General features: G+C 40.8%; 1 protein-coding gene across 2 annotated transcripts in view; it reads left to right on the forward strand.

Moving 5' to 3' along the window:
- The first annotated feature begins 2399 nt into the window (after window positions 1–2399).
- LOC125351628 (transmembrane protein 45A-like) overlaps window positions 2400–15687 on the forward strand; it is a 91811-nt gene continuing 78523 nt past the window's right edge. For both annotated transcript variants that reach the window (XM_048346505.1, XM_048346504.1), the window contains exon 1: window positions 2400–2696. The gene's annotated coding sequence lies outside the window, so the exon portion shown is untranslated. The remainder of the gene's footprint in view (window positions 2697–15687) is intronic.

Raw genomic sequence — 15687 nt, forward strand, 5'->3', positions numbered from 1 at the left:
CTACTTCCCCTTTAGCCCCAGAGAAGCTGGCACTTGGATAAGGTACGGAAGCCAGCCAGCTGCTATGTTGCTCCCTCTCCCATGGGAGATATGGCCCCCCACTAATAAACCTTATAAACCTTCTTCTCCTGTCTGTGACTATCTCCTCATGGTCCCCTGGGATGGCTGGGACATATCCTTTCAGTTATATTACAAATGATTCAGATAGCTAAATATAGGAGAAATCTTATTTTCTGGGTCCACATTTTAAGGCTACTTCAAGGGTTTCCAAGAATCAGAGGGATTAAGTGATATGTATCTATTAAGTAGTCATACTTTTCTTGGTGAGCAGGCCATTGAGGTTTTTTGAGGGGGAGGGTCAGGGAATTTTTCCATGGGGAGGAGTTATAACATTATAGTCATGTAAATAGAAACTGAAGCTTATAACTACCATTTGTGGTAAATAGATGCTAAGGTAGCTCCCTATGATCTCTCTTCTTGGCTTTTAGGAACTCCCAGAAAGTAAAATCTGGGAGCTAAGGGTAATCTTTTATTAACATTCAGAAAGAAATTGGGGATTTAGAGTTGGTCCTATAGCTTCAAAAAATTAATTTTGCCTATAATCCTGGGAAGCTTGGAAGCATATTCATTTTCAGAAGAGCCTGAAGATGAGAGTGCAGCCCAGCTGACATCTTGATTGCAGCCTTGACAGCCCCTGAGAAGATCCGATTAAGCCACATTTGGACTTCTAAGATTCAGAAAGTGCCATAATTTGTGTATGTTGTTTTAAGAACATACACATATTATTTTACAGTGTGGAGTAATCATTAGACAACAATAGATAATGAATACACCAATCAACAAGATGTCATTTTTGTAGTGAAAGCTTTCAACATCAGAAGGAAGTGGTGGTCAAATGAATCCTGGCTCCCACATAAGTGACATGTTTAGAGGCATGCTGGAGTAGTCTTTCAGACCTGGTATCTTCATTGAAAATAGAGATGTTAAGATTTACTTTGTTATGTAGATATATGAAGTAAATATGAGGCTAGGCACCAGTGGCTCATCTCTGTAATCCTAGCTACACAGAAGACTGAGAACTGAGGATGTAAGGTCAAAGCCAGCCTAGGCATGGAAAGTTTGTGAAACTTACCTGTGAATAATTACCAAACAAGCCAAAAGTGGAGCTGTAGCTTAAGTGTTAGAGTGCTAGCCTTGAGTGAGAAAAGCTAATAGAAAGTGCTCTCAGGTCCTGAGTTCAAGCCCCAGTACACACACACATACACACAAACACACACACACACTCAGAAAGAGAGAGAGAGAGAGAGAGAGAAACAGAGACAGACACAGAATTAAATATAAGAATGCAGATAAAAGCTGTTTGATACATGGCCTGTCACTTCCATTCCATGGTATGAGTGTGGTTTTTGTCACATTCATATTTCAATGACAATTGATGGGCAGAACTCTTCTTTTCCTTCCCTCAAAGGTTCCCCAGGATCAATGCACTGTTTGTTGCAGTTCTTTCTCAGTTCTCATAGAGTAAAGCAACATTTCTCCTTTTCCCACAGATATCACCAGAGAGAGAGACAAAGAGAGAGAGAGAGAGAGAGAGAGAGAGAGAGAGAGAGAGAGAGAGAAATACAAACCCACACAAAACAAACAAAAAAACTAAACCCAGCCTGTAAAATCGTGCCCTGGGGCTTCTTCATACAAACTACCAAATTTTTGGTGAAGTGAATTTCAATGAAGAATTTAATATTTCTCCAAGAGCATATGAGTCCAAGGTGCTCTCTCTCTCTCTCTCTCTCTCTCTCTCTCTCTCTCTCTCTCTCTCTCTCTCTCTCTCTCTCTCTCTCTCTCTCTCTCTCTCTCCCCTCTCTCTCTCTCTCTCTCTGTGTGTCTCTGTCTCTCCTCTCTTTCTTCCTTACCCCTTCCTCCCTCCCTTTCTTCCTCACCCCTCCCTCCCTCCCTTGGGGAGGGTAAAGCCCCAGGCTAGGCCTGAGCATCCTTTAGACGCCTGGGCAGCCAGGGACTGGCTTCTCCCACGGGGCCTTAAGCTAGCTCATCCCAAATGGATGGAAACAATCCAGCCTAACTGCCTGGAGAGACAGGCACAACAGGGGCTCGGGTAAGGGCAAAACAAAGTCTGGGGGTCTGGCGACCCTTCTTAATCCTCTCCGGGGCTCCTGCCAACTTGCCACGTCAGCGACCGCCCGGTTCTTTCAGGTTCCTTTGGAGAATGCAGCCTGCTGGCTTGGCGAGCAGGGGCGGGCCAAAGACCTCACACAGGAGTGGCGGGCTGCTCCACCAATCGGCTGTAAGGAACAAGCCACAGCCACCAATGAGCGGAGGCATCTGCCAGCGGCAGCAGGACCAACCTTGGCAGGGCGGGGGAACCAGTGGAAGCACATCTGGACAGCTGTGCAGAGAAACTGAGAGGCCTCCTTTGGCGGGCCCGACGTCAGCCAAGCACGTCCCCCACGTCGTCTCCTGCTAGCCACTTATTTATTATTTACTTTTCCCAAGGAGCAACCAGGAATCCAAGCTTCAAACTTTTTTCCCCCTTCCCCTAAAGGGAGACATCTCACACAAAACTTAGTTTTCATGGGACTCTGGGATCAAAAGAAAAGAAACAGCAACCAGAGCCCAGCCGCTATCTGACCTTAACCGGCAAAGTAGGAAAAATAAAGGGTTGCGTAAACAGATCAAGTAGGGTAAGTTTTGAATACATGCTGGATATCTTATTTCTTCTGCTTTGATCTCTATCCTATCGTTTTGTTCTTTTTTTTTTTTTGTCAGCCTTTTATTATTTTTTAATTTTAATCAACGGGAGAAAAATAGCGCTTTCTGATCCAAACAGCACACAGACATCCAGCTTCCTTCTCTTCTGTTTGGTAAACATTTAAACTTTTGGTTTGCTATTTAAAAGTTGTTTTTTGGGGGGAGGATGTGGAAGGGGAGTGGAAGGAGGAGCTCTCAACTAAAATTTCTTAGGAACAAAAATGTAGTTTTGGTATTTGGTTGTAAGCCTCTGAACTCCAAAATTGAAGGTACTGATAAATTAATTTTCCAATTTTCTTCCTGTGAGAACGTTTTATGCATCCATAAAGACTGAAATCCTTATTCACCCTCCCTTCTGAATTTTCTGATGGAAGGCTGGGAAAATTGTCTTAACTCATTCGGAATGAACACCTTTGGTTATATTATTGGGATATTTAATATTAAAATGTAACCTGAACTGGATCCTGAATGTTATCATAATCCTAATCTGCATCTTTTCTGTGTTATTCTCCTATCCATTGTGGGAGACCTAAAGTCCTTTATGTTTGTTTAATCATACAGGATACCTTAAGTTTTAAATATACGTGTGACAAATGACTTGTGTATCTGTAATTTCATCATATATTCCATTTGTAATTCTATCAAAATAATAACTGAGTGATTGTTGGAAGTGGAAATGGAATGATGGAAAGTTGTTGAATTAGGTGAGTGGTCTAAGGCCCAGTCTATCATAAACATCTGTTATTCTTTTGTAAGAGGGGATGTTTTGACTTCATATTGTAATTACTGTTATGTGAGATCTTGCTAGTGCTGATGTTTAATTCCTGTCTCAGCAGTAGGTGGGAATATGAAGCAAATATGGTAAGCTACAAAGTGAGTTGTTGATTCAGAAAGGGAATGCATACAAGAGGATAGAACAACTCAAGTAGTTTTCAGGGGCACAGGTTTAGAAGGGATATGGTTGTGGAAAAGCAACCACAAGGAGCTATATGGCCAGATTTAATTCCTAACTCCACAGTATGACCTTGGGAAAATCACTCAGTCCATTTGTGCCTCAGTTGCCTCCTCTTTTAATGTACTAGTAATAAATAATAGCTCCTATTTTATGGGATTATTTAGAGGACTATGTGAGGTGAAATGTGAAAAACCCTTAGAGCACTATCTGTAAAGCTGTAGTTAGTCTTTGCTATTGAACTCATACTTCATTGTCTTCTTTCCTAGCTTTTCCTCTGCACCTCAGATTTCCCAGCTTCTGTTCTGATCTCTGTTGTGAAAACTAGTATTTATCCAGTACTGAGCATTTGTTTAGGCAGGAACTGTTTGAGACAATAACCCAATGCCTTGAATGGGAAATGAAGAATTAGTCAACTGCTTTGGATTTAGAAGGTTCTAAAGGTTATCTTATTGTAGGCTGCATGGACTGGCTAGCATGTCTGAGAAGGATTTTTCCAGTCTTGCTTGGAAGTAGTGGGTGGGAAGGGATCATAGGACAGCCGCATAATTTTAGGAGTAATGAGAAGAAGGGGCAAAGACATGGTGACTGGAAAGTGTGGCATGATTCTGGGGACACTGGCATAATCCATGAGACATTAGTGAGAGGAAAGGTTGCAAAGAGGGAGGCTAGGAGAGTAAGGTACGGATTGGTGAACAAGAAAGGAGATGCTTGGTAGAGGGACAGTGAGCTGAACTGGTTGCAGTAACCGAGTGGAGATATTTCTGGGATCTAGTCTCCACTGCTTGACCGGCATACTCTTTGCAGCTGCTTCATGGCTTCTGTATTCTCCATTCAAGGGCTGTAGATTGGAAGGCCTGCCCAGGACAGGGCTGAGGAATGATTTTTGGACTCATTCTTGCAGCCCTGTTTAAGTCAGTTGGTTCTCTGAGCCATTATCCTGACTACTTTTCCTTACATAGACATATTCTAAAGTCTTTTACTTGTATTCAGTTGTTACAACCTTCTCTTCTTTCCAAGCACACACTGTGTGCAGAACAGCTCTAAACCCTGCTGATAGAATTGTTTATAAACATATGGAGACTTCTAAGTTTATAATTTAGAGTTACTGAAGTAGATAAGAACTATAATATACACCTAAGAGGAGGATCATTTTGGGGTTCTCTTACCTTTTCCTCCCTGAGGGTGTTATGATATGGCACAGAGTTGTGCTCTGTTGCTGTTGATAACTATCTGTCTGGGCTCAGGTATGACATTGAGCCATTATGGCCCTCTGTGTCATCATCTTTGAAATATCTATCTCTAAATTTCTTTTTCTCTTGGGTGATCATGTATTTTCCCACCCATCCTTGGAACAGTTTGTTGCTACTATGTAGCTATTTGATACATCTCTAGGTTATCATTTTTCTGACCATTTAGTATATAGTAGATGTTGTTCTGGGTGCTTTGCATATTTTAGCTATGGGATCTTCACAACAACCCTACAAAGGTTGGTGCTTATTTGTGTCCTGCTTGATGGTTGTAAAGATGGAGGCATAGGCAGGTTCAGATGTTTGCTTGAGATTTCACAGAGAATAGATGGCAGGTGCAGATGTAGATAGTCCAACTCCAGAACCCAAACCTTAACCATTAGGCTATTCTGCTCTAAGTGTGCAAGCATCCCTGGTGACTGTGTTTCTATTAGATAATCTTGCTGTGTAGCTCAAGTTGGCGTTGGACTCATGATCCTCCTGTGTCTGCCCCAATGTTGAGATAACAGAGTGTGGGCCACCATATGAGGAGAGGAGGGTCTTTGGAGCGAGGGGTTTACTTAGATTTGCCTGGAGACGCCAGTGTATCACCAGAGTCTCATCTAAGAGGTTCATCTGCATGGAGATGAGACCCTCTATTTGATTATTAGATCTTATTGTAGGCAAGCACCACTGTCCTCTGTTGTTTGAACAGAACCCACCATAGTATATATTCATAAAGTAAATGCTCAGTAATGTCAGTTGAAGGACCTCATTTGAAAAAGAGGTATTAATAAAAATTGGAAAACTACAACATGTCTTGAGACATGCAGACAAATGTGACAGATGCCAGGTGCTGGTTTTTGGAAATCCTGTTTTCTCATTTTATTACTGGAGATGCTGTGGTTTAAGGGTATTTTTGTACAGCAAAAGTCAATGTTGGTCTATTTTAGGAGGATAGTTACTCATTACAATCTGGATTTAACATCTTTCTGGAAATCCAATCCTTGAATTTTTGTGGTATTGAGTCAACTTCACAACATTATTTGGAAAATATTTTATTTTGCTTATTATCTTATTACCTGAATGTGGTTACTGTTTTTAGTGTAACACAGTGACTAAGCACACAAGTCTTAAAGCCAGATGGTGAGGGATTGGACACTGATCTGATTCATACTAGTCTGGCCTGAGCAAGTCATTTTCTGTAGGAAGCTTTGTTATCCACAAGTAGGGATTCCCGGGGATTATATGACAGAGTCTATGTAAAACATGTAGCATAATAAACTCATTTTTACTGTGTGTGTGTGTGTAATTTTATCCTTACTTTTAAGAACACACTTAATAGTGATTAAAAATAGACACACTATTTTGTAACTACTTCTGAACTTTACTTCTCAACCTGAAAATGGTACACTCATCAAACTAGTTTTCTGTATCTCCTATCCTCCTTACCATCATTCTATTTTTTGCTGTGTGATTTTGACTACTCTAGTTGCTTTATATAAGTGGAGTCACACAAACTGTTTGTTCTTTCATGTCTCACTTCTTGTATCACAAGGTTTTCAGAACTTTATTCCCTTTTAAGGCTGAATAATGTTTCATTGTATGTATATGCCAACTTTTCTTTATCCGTTAATTTGTTGGTGAGTGGATTTGGGTTATTTCTCTCTGTGATGGCTTATGTGTCCACTTGAGAAGGCCATAGATATTTGGCTAAATTTTATTCTAAAGGGTCCTATGGAAGTAGTTTTAGACAAGATTAACATTTACATTAGCACTTGGAGTACTCTCTTGGTAGTGTGGGTGATTGTCATCTAAACAGTTGAACACCTCAATAGAATTAATATTTTGTCATTTCTTTTTAGATGTTCTTTATATTGTCTGGATATGACTACAAATACTTTTTCTATTCATTGGATAATTTTTTTCACTTTATTGGTAGCACCTTGGAAGCATAAACATTTTAAATTTTGATTTGCTCAATTTATCATTTTTTCTTTCACAGTATTTTCAGTGACATATACAAAAAATTGTTGCCAAACCCAATACCATAAAAGTTTTCCCAAAAGTTTTCTTTTAAGAATTTTATAGTTTTAGTTAACATGATCTTTGATCAGTTTTGAATTAGTTTTTGTAAAGAGCATAAGGGTACATTTCTATTCTTTTGTATGTGTGTATTTAAACAATTCACAGATGAAAATATTGTTAACCATTATAAAATTTATTTCTACATAGATATCATTGGCACAGACATAGCTTTAATTTAAAAACATTAATTCATTTTTATATACTTTTCTAAAATTATGTTAGAAGTACTAATTTTTTTCTATATCATGATTCAATTTTTTTTTTCAGTCTTGGGGCTTGATCTCTGGGTCTGGGCACTGTCCCTGAGCTCTTCAGCTCAAGACTGCTGCTCTACCACTTGAGCCACAGCTCCACTTCTGGTTTTCTGGTGATTAATTGGAGATAAGAGGGACTTTCCTGCCTAGGCTGGCTTTGAACCATGATCCTCAGGTCTCATCCTCCTGAGTATCTAGGATTACAGGTGTGAGCCACAGGAGCCTGGCTAATTCAAGTATTTTTTTTTTTTTTTTTTTTTTTGCCAGTCCTGGGGCTTGGACTCAGGGCCTGAGCACAGTCTCTGTCTTCTTTTTGCTCAAGGTTAGCACTCTGCCAACTTGAGCCACAGCACCACTTCCAGCTTTTTCTGTTTATGTGGTGCTGAGGAATCGAACCCAGGGCCTCATGTATGTGAGGCAAGCACTCTACCATTAGGCCATATTCCCAGCCCCTTGACTCAAATACTTTTAAGGAAGAGAGAGAAAGATTAGTTCTGTGGTGAAGGCATTGGCTCTGGATAGTCTCTTTCTTAAAACTATAGTTGCCTCTGTCATATTTATAATTTAAAAAATCATGTACATAAGCGAAAAATATGAAATAGAGTGTACAGAATTAAAAGCAATGCTTTTTAGTTACCTGCTTTCTTCCCATTCCTATACTTTTTCCCAAAGGGAACCAGCTGAAGTTTGTCTCTAGAATATTCCATGAATGCTCATATATTAAAGGTTCAGTCTTCAGCTTGATGCTGTTGGGAAATGGTGGACACTTGAAGAGATGAGGTGCAGGGCCATCAAGGTCAAGCCCTTGCAGGAGAGATACTGGGACCCGATCCCTTTTCCTTCTCTTTTTCACACCAGCCACAAGGTGAATGGGCCTCTTCTTCCACATGCTCCTGTAAGCAACAGGGCTAATCAGTCATGGACTACAACTTTCAGAACAGCAAATGAAAAAGAAAGAAAGAAAAAGAAAAAAAGTCACTTCTCAAGGTCACTTTGTCTAAGGTATTTGATAAAGTAATTGAAAGCTGAGTAATGTATAGCCTTTGTTAATTAAATGGTTTACAACCTGTCATACTTTCTCTAGGAGTCCATTCTCAGGTATAGCTCTAGATATAAACATAATTAACAAGTATAAACGAGACCATATTATACATATACTGCTGATTTTGCTTTAAACATGGGGCCAGTGTATAGAAAGCATATCTAAACCTATCAATGGATACATACAGATATTCATGTCATGGAAAACAGACTATGGTACTCAAGTAGAATAAAGTTGGTTTTTAAATACAGGTCTCAATTACTTAAAACAACAGTGGCATTAGGCTAAGGTTGTCAAGGAAGTCCTATTTGCACTGTTTATTCTCTCAGGCTTGCTTCTTCTTGAGCCATTTGAATGCCTCTGAACTCTGACTTCCTTCTGTCAGAAACTCTTGACCCTATGGTTTCCATAAAACCTCAGAAGATAATGAGACTTTTTCTTTATTCACCTTCTGACCAGCCTATGTTCCTCTGATGCCATCAACAATCTCAAGTTGAGAAAGATGCAGGAAAGGAAGTAAACACTTCCTCTCTTCCTTGATGTCTCTACCAGAGGTTCCATTTCTCCATGGAGGGATGCTGTAATATGTACCCATTCCTCAAGAGAAATAAAATGTGAACAGCAAGAACCAAGTGGCATTTAAAAAATTTTTTTATTATCAAACTGAATTACAGAGAGGTTACAGTTTCATACATTAGGCATTGGATACATTTCTTGTACTGTTTGTTACCTCGTCCCTCATTCCCCCCTCCCCCCTCTCCTTTTCCCTCCCCCTCCATGAGTTGTTCAGTTGTTCAGTTCATTTTCACCAAACAGTTTGCAAGTATTGCTTTTGCAGTTGTCTTTTTTTACCCTGTGTCTCTTGATTTTGGTATTCCCTTTCAATTTCCTGGTTCTAATACCAGTATACCCAGTTTCCAATATACTCAGATAAGATACAGAGATAGTGTAGGTACCACAGGAAAGTGATACAGGAATATCATCAATAATAGAGGCTACAGTTACATATGGCACGTTGAAAGTAGTTACAACTGTGATATAATAATCGTTTCCATAACCTGGAGTTCATTTCACTTAGCATTATCTTATGTGTTCATAAGGGTATAGCTATTGGGCTCCTGTGATCCTCTGCTGTGACTTGCTTAAATCTGTGCTAATTATTCCCTATAAGGAAGACCATAGAGTCCATGTTTCTTTGGGTCTGGCTCACTTCACTTAGTATAACTTTTTCCAAGTCCTTCCATTTCCTTACAAATGTGGCAATGTCATTCTTTCTGATAAAGGCATAAAATTCCATTGTGTATATGTACCACATTTTTCTGATCCATTCATCTACTGAGGGGCATCTGGGTTGGTTCCAGATTCTAGCTATGAGAAATTGTGCTGCGATAAACATTGTTGTGCTGGTGGCTTTAGTGTGATTTTGTTTGTGGTCTTTTAGATAGATACCCAAAAGTGGGGCTGCTGTGTATAGGGGAGTTCTATGATTAGCCTTCTAAGGAATCTCCATACCGCTTGCCAGAGTGGCTGAACCAGTTTACATTCCCACCAACAATGAAGTAGGGTTCTCTTTTGGCCACATCACCTCCAACAATTGTTATTGTTACTTTTCTTGATATAGGACATTCTTACTAGGGTGAGATGGAATCTCAATGTTGTTTTGATTTGCATTTCTTTTATGGCCAGTGATGTAGAGAACTTTTTCATATGTTTCTTGGCCATTCTCATTTCCTCATCAGAGAAGTCTCTCTCTCTCTTTTTTTTTTTTTGGCCAGTCCTGGGCCTTGGACTCAGGGCCTGAGCACTGTCCCTGGCTTCCTTTTGCTCAAGGCTAGCACTCTGCCACTTGAGCCACAGCGCCACTTCTGGCCATTTTCTGTATATGTGGTGCTCGGGAATCGAACCCAGGGCCTCATGTATACGAGGCAAGCTCTCTTGCCACTAGGCCATATCCCCAGCCCGAGAAGTCTCTTTTTAAGTATTTAGTCCACCTGATGAGGGGGCTATTGGTTCTCTGCGGTTTTGTTTTGGAGGGAGGTAATTTTTTTAGCTTTGCATATATTTTAGAGAGGAGGCCTTTGTCTGCTGAATGGCTGGTAAAGATCTTTTCCCAATCTGTGGGCTTTCTGTTTATTTTGTGAGCTATGTCCTTTGCCCTGCAGAAGCTCTGCAGTTTGATGCAGTCCCATTTGTCCAACCTTTCTTTGATTGGTAGCCTTTCTGGATCTTTGTTAAGGAAGTTCTGTCCTGCGCCAAGGAGCCCAAGTGTTTCTCCTATTCCTTCCTTTACTGTTTTCAGGGTGTCTGTTTTGATTTCGAGGTCTTTGATCCATTTGGAATTGATTTTGGTGCAGGGTGATATATAAGGATCTAGTTTTACTTTGTTGCATGTGTTGAACCAGTTTTACCAGCACCATTTATGAAATTGTCTATCTTTCTTCCAGACTATTTTTAGCTCCTTTATCAAAGATTAAGTAGGCATAGTTCTGTGGGTTCATTTCTAGGTCTTCAATTCGGTTCCATTGGTCTTCAGGCCTGTTCTGGTGCCAATACCAAGCTGTTTTTATTACTATAGCTTTATAATACAGCTTGAAGTTGGGTATTGTAATTCCTCCAGAACCGTTCTTTCTGCTTAGGATTGTTTTTGCTATTCTAGGTCTTTTATTGTTCCATATGAATTTCTGGATTGCTTCCTCTATTTCATTAAAAAATGGCATTGGGATATTAATGGGTATTGCATTGAATTTGTAGATCGCCTTTGGCAATATTGCCATTTTGATTATATTAATCCTCCCAATCCAGGAGCATGGGAGGTTTTTCCATTTCCTTAGTTCTGCCTTAATTTCATTTTTCATGTTTTAAAAGTTCTCATCATAGAGGTCTTTCACTTCTTTGGTTAAGGTTATTCCTAGGTATTTTATGTTTTTTGAGGTTATTGCAAAAGGAGTTGCTTTCCTGACTTCAGCCTCGGTCTTCGGGTCGTTAGCATATAGAAAGGCCATTGATTTTTGAAGGTTTATTTTATATCCTGCAACTTTGCCAAAGTTTTGGATCAGCTCTAGTAGCTTGGGGGTAGAGTCTATGGGATTCTTTAGGTATAGGATCATGTCATCTGCGAAGAGAGAAAGTTTAACTTCATCTTTTCCTATTTGGATCCCCTTTATATTTTCTTCTCGCCTAATTGCTCTGTCTAGGAATTTTAGTACTATGTTGAAGAGAAGGGGAGAGAGTGGATATCCCTGTCTTGCTCCTGATTTTAAAGGGAATGGCTTTAGTTTTTCACCATTTAGAGTTATGCTTGCTGTTGGTTTGTCATAAACTGCCTTGATTATATCCAGGAATGTTCCCTGGAATCCCAGTTTTTCCAGGGCTTTTAGCATAAATGGGTGCTGGGTTTTAGCTAACGCTTTTTTCGCATCCAGTGATAAAACCATGTGGTTCTTTACCTTACTCTGGTTCATGTGGTGGATTACATTAATTGACTTGTTTATATTGAACCAACTTTTCATCCCTGGGATTAATCCACTTTGATCATGGTGTATGATTTTTTTGATGACCTGTTGAAGTCTATTGGCCAGAATTTTGTTGAGAATTTTTGAGACTATGTTCATCAGCAAAATTGGTCAATAGTCCTCTTTCCGTGATGAGTCCCAGCCTGGTTTTGGGATGAGGGTTATACTGGCTATATAGAATGTGTCTGGTAGTGAACGTTCTCTTTCAATTTTATTGAAGAGTTTGAGAAATATTGGTGTGAGTTCTGTTTTGAAGGCCTTGTAGAATTCTGCTGTGAATCCGTCTGGACCTGGGCTTTTCTTGGATGGGAGATCACTTATTGCCTTTTGTATTTCAATACTGGATATGGGTCTGTTTAGAAGGTTCAAGTCCTCATGGTTGAGTTTGGGGATCTGAATTTTTTTCTAGGAAATCATCCATTTCTTCCAAGTTCTTGAATTTGTTGGCATAAAGGTTTGCAAAATAGTCCCTTATTATGGTCTGAATTTGGTTGTTTCTGTGGTGATGTTACCTGTTTCATCTCTTATCTTATTTATTTGAGTGTGCTGCCTTCATTTTTTGGTCAGGTTTGCTAATGGTCTGTCTATCTTGTTGATTTTTTCAAAGAACCAACTCTTTGTTTTTTTGATTCTTTCAATGTTTTTTTCGTCTCTAATTGATTTAATTCTGATTTGATTTTAATTATTTGCTTCTATCTATTGACTTGGGGTTTGGCTTGTTGTTCTCTTTCAAGGAAATTAAGGTGCTTCCTTAAATGAATGAGTTGCTGTTTCTCCAGTTTGTTGGTGTATGCATTCAGAGATATAAATGTTCCTCTGAGTACTGCCTTTGCTGTGTCCCAAAGGATCTGGTACTTTGTATACTCATCTTGGTTGAGTTCCATAAACATTTGAATTTCCGTTTTAATTTCTTCAATGACCCACTGATGTTTCAGCTCTGTGTTGTTTAGTCTCCATAAATTGTAGGATTTTCTGTGGTGGCTGTTTGAGTTGAACTCTAATTTTATTCCACTGTGGTCTGAGAGAATGCAGGGAATGGTTGGTACCTCTGAATTTGTACAGATTTTCTTTGTGCCCTAAGATGTGATCTATTTTGGAGAATGTTCCATGTGCCGCTGAGAAGAATGTGTATTCTGTTGTTTCTGGGTGGAATATTCTGTAGATGTCGATTAAGTCTAGTTGGTCTATGCAATTGCTTAGTTCTGTGGTTTCTTTGTTCAGTTTTTGCCATGTTGATCTGTCCAGAGGGGATAGTGGAGTGTTAAAGTCCCCAACTATCAATGTGTTTGGGTCTATGAGTGTTTTTAGAGATAGTAATGTTTGTTTGATGAAGTTGGGTGCTTCTGTATTGGTGTGTAGATATTTAGGATGGTAATATCTTCCTGTAGGAGAGATCCCTTTATTAGTATGTAGTAACCTTCTTTGTCTTTTCTTACCTTTTTTAATTTGAAGTCAATTTTGTCTGATACTAGGATTGCAACTCCAGCCTGCTTATGGGGGCCATTTGCTTGATCGATTTGATTCCAGCCTTTCACTTTTAGAAGATGTTTACTTTTGCTGGATAGATGAGTCTCTTGGAGGCAGCAGAAAGATGGGTCTTGGTTTTTGATCCAACTTATGAGCTTGTGTTGTTTGATTGGCGAATTAAGTCCATTAATGTTGAGAGTTAGGATTGCGAGCTGATCATTTGTTCCTTCCAAAGTGGCATTTTTTATGGTAAAGAAATAGGTTCTTGATTTGTACCTTTCTTCATTGTACCTGAAATCCCATAGTTTCTAAAACAAATATATTTTGTTTTGTATAATGTTCTTTAATAGAGAGGAAAAGAATTTTTGGAACAGACGATATGAGGTGCCTTGTATTTGAGGACATTGACCTTTAGAAATAATTTATGCTATTTATTTAGTAAAGAAGGAACATAAAAATGTCTCTGATTTTGGTTTCCTTGTTTTTTTTTAATCAAGTATCTTGGCTATTCGTGAATGATCACACAGTTCCTGGTAGAACTCTATAGCTTAGTACTGTGGTATTAGCTACAGCTGGGTAGTTGAATCACCTGTGGGCACAGTTTGCCTTTGAAGATTCTCTGAAAGAGGGTAGGTCAGGTCAAGGCATCTGTTCAAAGCTCCCCAGTGGGCAGAGCAGAGAGGAGAGAGATTTGACACACTGGATCACATAAAAAGAAAGTTTCTGCACAGCAAATGACATAGTTACTAAATGAGAAAGACAGCCAACAGACTAGAAAATCTTTACTAGAAATACATCTGACAAAGGCCTCATATTCAAAATATATAAGAAGCTCAAGAAACTAAACCCTCCAAACCAATCATTGACTGGGAAAAAGAACTAAGGAGAAACTACTCAGAAGAGGAGGTTAGAATGGCAAAGAAACATATGAAGAAATGTTCAGTTCAATGTCACTGGCCATAAAGCAGATTCAAATCAAAACAACTCAGATTCCATCTCATGTCAGATTGGCCAACATCATGAATTTAAAGAACAAAGGTTGGCGGGGATGTAGGGAAAAGGTGAGTGTTAACTAGGGCCCAGTTTAAAACCATTTCTCCAGCAGACTGGGTACTTAAGCCTGTAGTCCTAGCTGCACAGGGGGCTGAGCTGTGAGGGTAGACGTTTGAATGATAAACTTGGAGTAGTGTTTCAATGAGGTCAATGCTGGCTTGACTGGAAGCCCCTGGGCAGTCTTGGTGGCCCATCCAGGCACAGTGGCTTGGATCCCGCTTCCCCTTTGTCAGGTGCCTCGTTGGCTGCAGCCTTGTCTTTAATCTCAGGGCACCCGTTCTCTCCCTACACTCCGAGAAGCTCCAGGCAGCTCTCCTGTGTGATGTTGCTAGCTTTGGGAGCACTGGCCACTGGTGAGGAGCTGCGAGTCCTCGGAGCTGAGGGCAGTTGGCAGTACCCTTATTGCCATATCTGTCAAGGCCACGCCACTGCTGCCTGGACACTGCCCCTGGGGCATCCAGCCCCCTCCCAGTTCCCTTTTGAGCCCTGGCTTGCAACTTCACGAGGACATTGGTCCCAGGCCTGGTGTGACTATGCGGTGATAACCGCAAGGCTGAGTGCTGCTTATGTCCATCACCTACTTTGCCATAGCTCTGTCAAGTAGCTGCTACTACCCAAGCGTCTGTGTGGCAGCGGGCATTGGTGAGAGCTTGGGAGGCCCTCTCTCTCCACTAATCCCTTTGATCCTGGGCGTGGACATTGCTCATGGAACCTTGCTGGCACCTAGAGTGGAGGATTGTCGTGAAAGCACCCAGGTCTCTCGGTGCTGTGGGCAGATTCATTATGGTCATCAAAGCAAGTGTCATCAGGTTTCTGCTGCCAGGGAGCAGGCCTCCAGTTGTCCTCTCTGAGACCTCCCTGCACCCTGCTCTGGGCTTCCTGCACCTCTGTGAGGCACACAGGGGCCATTGCTTGGGAATTCAATGGCACCTTGTGCTAGGGACATTTATTGCCGCAAGTGTTCCTTGAGCCTGGGGGCTGCTTGGGTCTCCACTGTCGCTATATCAACCAGGTGCTGTCTCAAACCTCAGTGTGCCCTGCTCTGGGCTCCCCACACTCCTGAGCGGCATGGAGTGGCTATTGTGTTCCATCTGGTCAGTGCCTGGGTCCAAAACCAGCCTTGATCCCCTGTTGGTCCTTGGGACTGCTGGCTGCCAGCATCACCATCATCGCCATAGCAACCATTGTGAGGATGCTGCTGGGAGGCGGGGCTTTCTCGCTCTCTCCTAGCTCCTCCTGTGGCTCAAGGAGGCCATTCTACATGACCTTGTCTGCAACAGGGATCTTGCAGCGAGCCCGGGAATTGTGGCTTGCTTCCATCCCAGTG

The sequence above is a fragment of the Perognathus longimembris genome, chromosome 5, assembly GCF_023159225.1.
Source record: "Perognathus longimembris pacificus isolate PPM17 chromosome 5, ASM2315922v1, whole genome shotgun sequence".
NCBI lineage: Eukaryota > Metazoa > Chordata > Mammalia > Rodentia > Heteromyidae > Perognathus > Perognathus longimembris.